The sequence below is a fragment of the Bufo gargarizans genome, chromosome 11 (genome assembly GCF_014858855.1).
Source record: "Bufo gargarizans isolate SCDJY-AF-19 chromosome 11, ASM1485885v1, whole genome shotgun sequence".
Classification (NCBI taxonomy): domain Eukaryota; kingdom Metazoa; phylum Chordata; class Amphibia; order Anura; family Bufonidae; genus Bufo; species Bufo gargarizans.
In genome coordinates, this window is record NC_058090.1 from 86,595,899 (window position 1) to 86,604,349 (window position 8,451).

The following is an 8,451-nucleotide window of genomic DNA, read 5'->3' on the forward strand; positions in this document are numbered from 1 at the left end:
GCAGATTTACTAATGCAATTCTGCTTAGGCCTTGTCAGAAAATGTGCCAAACATTGGTGCATGACGTTGGATCAAGTTTAAAACTGATTTATGAAGCGAATGCGGCAAAAATAGTAATCCACAGCACTTCTCCTTGACAAGGGGGCGTGGCTTAAGATGTTCCAAAATTTTGGCACAAAATAAGGCCTTATGCACTTGAATGTATTTTCTTTCTGGGTGTTTTTTTTTGGGCAGACTGTTTACGGAACCAATCATTTCAATGGGTCTGCAAAAATTTTTACCGTGTGTGCGTTCAGTTTCCGTATTTCCGTTCTGCAAAAAAAAAAAAATAGAACAAGTCCTATTATTGTCCGCATCAGTGACAAGATTAGGACTGTTCTATTAGGGGCCGGCTGTTCCGTTCTGCAAAATACGGAATGCACACAGACGTCATAGTTTTATGTGGCCCTCAAAATATATACGGGTGTGCATGAGGCCTAAGCCAACCAATACTTGGTGTAATGTTAGACAAAGGTGTCCAGTCATAGACCAGATTTATCATACAGCATGAGCCACTGTGATAATTCTGGTATATCTTTAGATTGCCTGTCTTAGTTTATATCATCTACATTTTAGAGAGGATTAGTAAATCTGCCACAGAATATTTTCATTGGATTTTTTCCACTAGAGAGCTCTCTGAGAAATTGGCTGCTTGCCCCCCTCTTCACACTCTGATCAGCCCTGTACATCCTCCAGCCCCTTCTTTGCTGCTATCTCCAAAGCTTTATTCACATGGCAGTGTTCTGATTAGTATTTTGCATCAGTATTTATAAGCCAAAACCAGGAGTGGAGCCTACAGAGAAAAAGTATGATGGTTTACCACGGCAAAAACTACAGCAGTTTCTTCCTCGGTTGTTCACTTTAGAGGCCACAGACCTATTCACGGCTTAGCTTGAATTGAACTAAGTTGCAAGTGGACAGCTGCTGTGGCTTCAAGCAGTGGCTGTCCGCCCCAAGAAGGGACATGTCCCTTTTTGGCACTGTACTGACTTTTTAAAGCAGGGCGGCAAACTGTGAGGCTGCCTCCGATTTTGAAGAATGGGAGGCAGAACACATGCAGCTATCAGAATTTTGGTGCTATGTGAACAGCCCCATATGAAAAAAAATTGTATCTCATTGATGTTTTGAACACATTCCTGTTTTCTGCTTACCGTGTTTCCCCGAAAATAAGACATCCCCCGAAAATAAGACCGACCTCTAGTTTTGCCTATCGCTGTAATATAAGGCATCCCCCGAAAATAAGGCCTCCCCGATTCTAAAGCATCCCCCGAAAATAATGCCTCCCCGATTATAAAGCAAGCCACCCCAGAATGTAAGGACCCCGCAGCTACAGTACCGTAAGGCGCTGCCACGCAGCTCACTGATTGGCCGCAGCGCAGGCGGTGCGAGTTGGCACCTGCAGCTGATGTCCATCAGTCTTTCACCTCACTCCCTTGCAAATCAGCCAAGCAGTCTGAGCCCCAAGTAATGCAGCAGTCTCTTCTGCTTTTTGATGACTCTGTTAGCAGGGTTTCCAAGGGCCATCCACCTATTCCTGCCCCAGAAGTGGAAGACATTGAGTGCCCCGATGCCCAACCACTTATGTTTCAAGATGAGTACATGGGAGGACCACCGCAGAAAGTCTCAGATGATGACGAAACACAAGTGCCAACTGCTGTGGCTTTCTGCAGTGTGCAGACCGACAAGGAGGGCAGGGGTGAAGACTGGGTGGAAGATGATGTGAAGGACAATAAGGTCCTCGACCCCACATGGAATCAAGGTCATGCGAGTGACCTGTCTAGTTTGGAGAAAGAGCCACCAGCACAGCAGAAGAAGGAGCAGGGTGCAAAAGCGGAGCGGCCGTCCCCTAGACAGTACTCCTGCTACTGCCCACCGCAGCAAGGGACCGAGCACACCAAAGCCAGCTCCAAGGAGTTCCCTGGCGTGGCAGTTCTTCAGACAATGTGCTGATGACAAGACTGTGCAATCAGAGCCTGAAGCGAGGCATAAACGTTCTTAACCTGAGCACAACCTGCATGACCAGGCATTTAAGTGCAAAGCACGAGCTGCAGTGGAGTAGACACCTCAAAAAACAAGAAAGGTCTCTGGCTCCTCCTGCTTCCTCTTCTGCTGCAGTCCCAGCCTTTTCATCCACCTCTGGAGTGACAGTGGCACCTGCGACCCAGCAAACAGGATCTGCCAGCAACACCACCACCTGGGTCACCAAGCATCTCCACAATGTCCCACGGAAGCATTCAGCTCTCCATCTCCCAAACGCTGGTGGGGAAGAGGAAGTACCCCCTTACCCACCCGCGATCCCTGGCCCTGAGTGCCAGCATTTCAAAATTACTGGCCTTTGAAATGCTATCATTCCGTCTGGTGGAGACGGAGAGTTTTAAAGGCCCTATGGCGGTGGCTGTCCCACAGTACGTCGTGCCCAGCCGCCACTACTTTTCCAGGCGAGCCATCCCTTCCCTGCACATCCAAGTGGGGGACAAAATCAGGTGTGCACTGCGCAACGCCATCTGTGGCAAGGTCCATCTAACTACGGATACGTGGACCAGTAAGCATGGTCAGGGACGTTATATCTCCATAACAGCACACTGGGTAAATGTAGTGGCGGCTGTGCCTGAGGCGGATAGCAGTTTGGCACATGTCCTTCGACCACCGAGGATTGTAGGGCGCTTCAGTTTGCCTCCTGTTGCTTCCTCCTCCTACTCCGCTTCCTCATCCTCTACCGCCTCCTCATCCGGTCAGCGTAACACCTTCACCACCAACTTCTGCACAGCCAGGGGTAAATTACAGCAGGCAGTTTTAAAACGTATCTGTTTGGGGTTTGCAGGAGCTGTGGACGGGAATGGAACAACAGACCGATGAGTGGCTGGTGCCAGTGAGCCTCAACCCCGGCCTGGTGGTGTGCGATAATAGGCGAAATCTCGTAGCCGCTCTGGGCCTAGCCGGTTTGACGCACATCCCTTGCCTGGCGTATGTGCTGAATTTGGTGGTGCAGAGGTTCCTGACAAACTACCCCGATATGTCTTCACCTCAGCGTTACTATCCCACTTCTATGCCTCCTTTAAAAAACACTGCTGGCGATGATGGAAGAGGATGTGGCACAGGAGGAGGAAGAGGGATCATTTCGTAGGGTTTCCGGCCAGTCATTCATAAGTGGCTCCGAGAGTGGGTTCCTGCACCCACAAACCCCAGATACACATGTGTCCAGCCAGGGCACAGTTCTGGAGGATGACGAGGTGGAGACGGAGGAGGAGGAACCGTGTTCACAGCAGGGTGGCACCCAAACCAGCTCATGGCCATCACTGGTGCGTGGCTGGGGGGATACAGAGGACAGCTTGTCGTTGCCTCTGGGCAGCCTGGCACACATGAGCGATTACATGCTGCAGTGTCTCCGCAACGAACACCGAGTTGCCCACATTCTAACTTGTGCTGATTACTGGGTGGCCACGCTGCTGGATCCCCGTTACAAGGACAACGTACCGTCCTTAATTCCGTCACTGGAGCGTGATCGGAAGATGCGCGAGTACAAGCGCAAGCTGGTAGACGCGCTGCTGGTAGCATTCCCACCTGACAGCGGGGGCACAGTGGAAGCACAAGGCGAAGGCAGAGGAGGAGGAAGAGGTCGCCAATGCAGCTGGGGCACCGCCAGCACCTCAGAAGGCAGGGTTAGCATGAAATGTGGTAAAGCTTTGCCAGCACGCCACAACAACCAGCACCACCAGCTGATATGGAACGTCTTAGCAGGAGGCAGCATTTCAGCAACATGGTTGAGCAGTATGTGTGCACATGCCTACACGTACTGACTGATGGGTCTGCCCCCTTTAACTTCTGGGTTTCCAAATGGAGTCGGACCTCCACCAATCTGATACTGATGACTTCTCCTAAGAGCGCATTCATACGACCGTGCCATGTTTGATGTTCCTCAAATTGTGGATCTGCAAAACGGATGCCACCCATGTGCGTTATGCAATTTATGGAACGGGCTGCCCATTCTGTTCAGCCGAGAGTGTATGTGTTGTCATAGAAAGCAGACACCTCCAGGGGTGGCTTATCTCCAGAGAGAACAAAAGGATCTGGTAAAAAAAAATATTCACTTCCACCAATCCTCCTCTCACCTGACATTGGGGAGCTCCCCATACACATTTTTGTGCATTCACACTACCGTATGTATTTTGCGGTATGCAAAATACGGATGATATCTGTGCTGCATTTTTTCAGATCCATTGTAACAATGCCTATCCTTGTCTGCAAAACGGACAACAATAGGACGTTTTTGCGGGGCTACAGAACGGACATACCTATGTGGACAGCAGACAGCGTGCTGATCGCATTTTTTGCGAACCCATTGGAATGAGTGAGTCCTATCTGCAGAAAATGCGAATCGCATGCGAACCAAAAATAAGGTTGTGTAAATGCACCCTTAGATTGTTGGCTGAACCTGCCGTTCTTGGACAACACACTAACGATAGGTCATTAATATTAAAGTCCTGGTACAACACTTTAATAAGGAGGTCTGACCACTGGGACCCCCATCGATCATGAGAACAAGGGTCTTACATCCCTCATTTGCATGGAGTGATGGCCGCTCCAGTCAAGCTCTATGTACTCGGCTGTCTTCAGCATTTCTAAAGCGATGAAGGGCGCGGAAGCCATTAACAATGCGAAGCGGCTATACAGTGCAGTCTTCATTTGTTAAATAAGAGGCAGCTGCAGCCTAATTGGCCGCGCCGTTAGGGCTGCAGTAAACGATTATTTTAGAAATCGAGTATTCTATCGATTATTTTTTGATTAATCGAGTAATCTATTAAGAAAACGTAAATTAATAGACTGCACTAGACTGATCGAACATGTCCACAATATGCATGATCCGCGCTGTATTTCCTTTGCTGGGATAGAGCAGGTGCCGTATATGTCCTGAGGCGGGAACAGGCACCAAGCACTCCCGCAAAGGGAAGCCAGGTGGATAATGAAAGCTGAAGCTTTAGGTCCCCTGGGACTCAAGGACAGAAACGATCTGAGTGTCTCCGTGGTCACATGACACAAACGAATCCTCGATGCAAAAAATTTGCATTGATGATTTTTTTTGGAGTCAAATTACTCGTTTCAGCCCTATGCGCCGTACTTGACCACAGCACGGCCGAGCTCCAAATGGCTCATGGCTGGCCCACGTGGTCGTTCCCTAAGGGCTCATGCGCCTGACCATATCTGTTTTGCTGCTTTTTTTTTTTTCACTTCAATAGAAATGGCCTATTCTTGTCCTCAAAACAGACAATAGGACATGTTCTATCATCTTAGGGTGCGGATGTAGGCAGCAAATGGTGTGCTGTCCACATCTTTTGTGGCCTTGATAAATAGGTCCACATCCGATCCAAACACACGGTTGTGTGCATGATGCCTAAAGCCTCATTCACGCCTCCATGTCCGTGCTTAAATCTGCGAAAAGGTGGTCATTGATGCCTCCGTGAAGATGTCTGTGTTTGGTCCGTGTGTCCGTTTTTTGCTGTCCGTGTGTCATCCGTGTTTCACTGACACTGAACAGCTGAAAAAAAAATCTTCAAAGCATCTCATCCTAATGATCCGTGAAACATGGATGGCATCCGTGGTTTTCACGGACCCATAAACTATAATGGCCGTAATGGATTCGTGAACATGAACAAAATAGAACGTGCATCCGTGCTAAAAACATGGACCCAAGGATCGCGGTAAAAAACTGATTTGTGAATACACCCGCAGAGAACACATACAGCACACATATGTGGACCACTGAAGTGTGAATGAGGCTTAAGGCTGAATTTTCCATCAATATCTGTATGGCTACTTTCACACCTTCGCTTTCCCTTTCCGCTATTGAGATCCGTCATAGGATTTAATAGCGGGGGGGGGGGGGGGACGCTTTCATTTTGTCCCCTTCATTCTCATTGGGGAGAAAACTGAATGAAACGGAATGCACCAGAATGTATTCTGTTCCGTTTGGTTGCAAGCAGCGTTTTGCTGTCCGCAATGTGGTGCACAGCAAGACAGATCCGTCCTGACACACAATGTAAGTCAATGGTGGCGGATCCGTTTTCTCAGACACAATAGAAAACGGATGCGTCCCCTATTGACTTACAATGGTTTTAGTGATGGATCTGTCATGGCTATTTTAGAGATAATACAACCGGATCCGTTCAGAACAGATGCAGACGGTTGTATTATTATGGCGGAAGCGTTTTTACGGATCCAGCAAGCTGAAACCAGGAGTGCGTCCAAAGCATGGAAGAGGTGCAGACTTTGTCACCATACTTTCTTCTGCTTAGGTTCCACTCCTGGTTTTGGTTTACAGATACTGAGCCCTACACAAATAGGTGTCAGCAGTCACCTATGAGGGCTAATTAATTGGTGATTCATTTCCTCAATCTTCGCAGAGGGTTTATGGGTGGTGGCAGGAGCCTCAGGATCTCCTTCACAGGGTGCTTGAGGGATAATGAACAAAATAGAGCAGAGTCAAGCCAGGTAAGTACTCGTGACAGACACCTCCTAGGTACTATTCAAAATTTATAACCGCGCTGCTCTCCAACAGGTGCCAATCCGACCGCTTCAGTATATGTCGATATTCAAAATGCCCCAATCACTGTTTCCATAGCACTCCGCACCGCACACTTATTCGTCTCTCCTATAGTCAAATCAAAGGTTTGTGAAGCACCGCAGTAGATATCTTAAAATCAGCTTTTATTATACTCACAAGATCAAAAAGGGCACAGGCATATCAAATGTTTGCACTGGTTTCCCGTCTACCAGTAGATAGGAAACCAGTCTAAACATTTGATATGCCTGTGTCCTTTTTGGCTTAGTTACCCCTAGCAACCAATCAGATTGCACCTTTCATTTTTCAGAGCTCCTTTGAAAAATGAAAGCATCAATCTGATTGGTTGTTGGTTTGGAGCAGATTTTGTTGCACAAATGTCTTAATGGGGCCTGCAGAACACCAACCCTACTCCATTCAGATAAATCGCACCGATTTTTCAGTCACAGAAAGTTCTGCGACAAAACCTTCCGCGTGTGAAGGCCTCCTTAGGCTTATGCCGCTCAGACTCACACTCAGCAGAAATTTTCTGCAACTATCAAATCGCTGTAAGCACTATCCAGATAAATAGGATAACGGCAGAAACTTCTGGAACACATCTGCTTCAAAAGAACCTGCTATGAGGATGGATTCAGGCGGCCATGTTAATGTATGTAGGACACAGACCTGGAGACAATTGGTCTATGTGGAAAATTGGAGATGTGATTTGAGTCGGGGTGCGATGTGTTCAGCAAACGCATATGGGGTCATTTATCAAACTGGTGTAAAGTAGAACTGGCTTAGTTGCCCATAGCAACCAATCAGATTCCACCTTTCATTTTGGACAGCTTCTTTGGAAAATGAAAAAGGGGAATCTGATTGCTGTGGGTTATCAATCCAGTTTGATAACTGACCCCCTATAGCATCCGGACTGAATCCTGACCCATTCATTTCAAAGGGTCTGTGCACATGAGCGTAGTTTCTGCGTTCAGGAAAAATTGCAGCATCTTCTATGTTCTGCATTTTCTACACCGCTCTGGTTCCATAGAAGTGAATGGGGCTTCAGTGAAAAACGGAAGGCATCCGGGTGCAATGCGTTTTTCATTGATGGTTGCTAGGAGATGTAGATTGTTGTTCTTCAGGGTTTTTTTTTTTTTTTTTTTTTTCATGCGTGTGAAAAACTGATTGCACCTGCATGGAAAAAAACTGAACCACTGAATGCAATCGCAGACAAAACTGACTGGACTTGCGTGCAAACCATCATTTTTTTTTTTCTGAATAGCCCCTGAGAGAATCCGTAACGCTCATGTGAAAGAGGCCTAAGGTCTCTTGCACACAAACGTATTTTCTTTCCGCGTCCGTTCTTTTTTTTTTTTTTTTTTTTCAATGGGTCCGCAAAAAAAAATGGAAGGTACTCTGTGTGCATTCCGTTTGCGTATTCCCGTTCCTCAAACAAATGGAACATGTCCTATTGTCCGCATTAAGGACAAGGATAGTACTGTTCTATTAGGGGCCAGCTGTTCCATTCCGCAAAATACCGAATGCACACGGACATCATCCGTAATTTTTACGGATCCGTTTTTTTGCGGACTGCAAAATACATACAGTCGTGTGCAAGTGGCCTAAGGGTGTAAGCACAGGTCACAGGTTGTGTTGCATTTGCCAAGTGGCTAAGAACCGTATGTTCGTACCGGCCAATAGCTCTTTTTAACTGATGAAGACTGCGCTATTTAATCCAAGGATCAATCTTCAGCACGCCAGCTGCTGTGAAACTACACGCCATCGTTGCGCAATAACTTACAACTTTTTGAGCATCTCGCCACTTTTCCGAAATATCTTTAAAAATTCAAAAATAAAAATACATAAAATAAAAATAC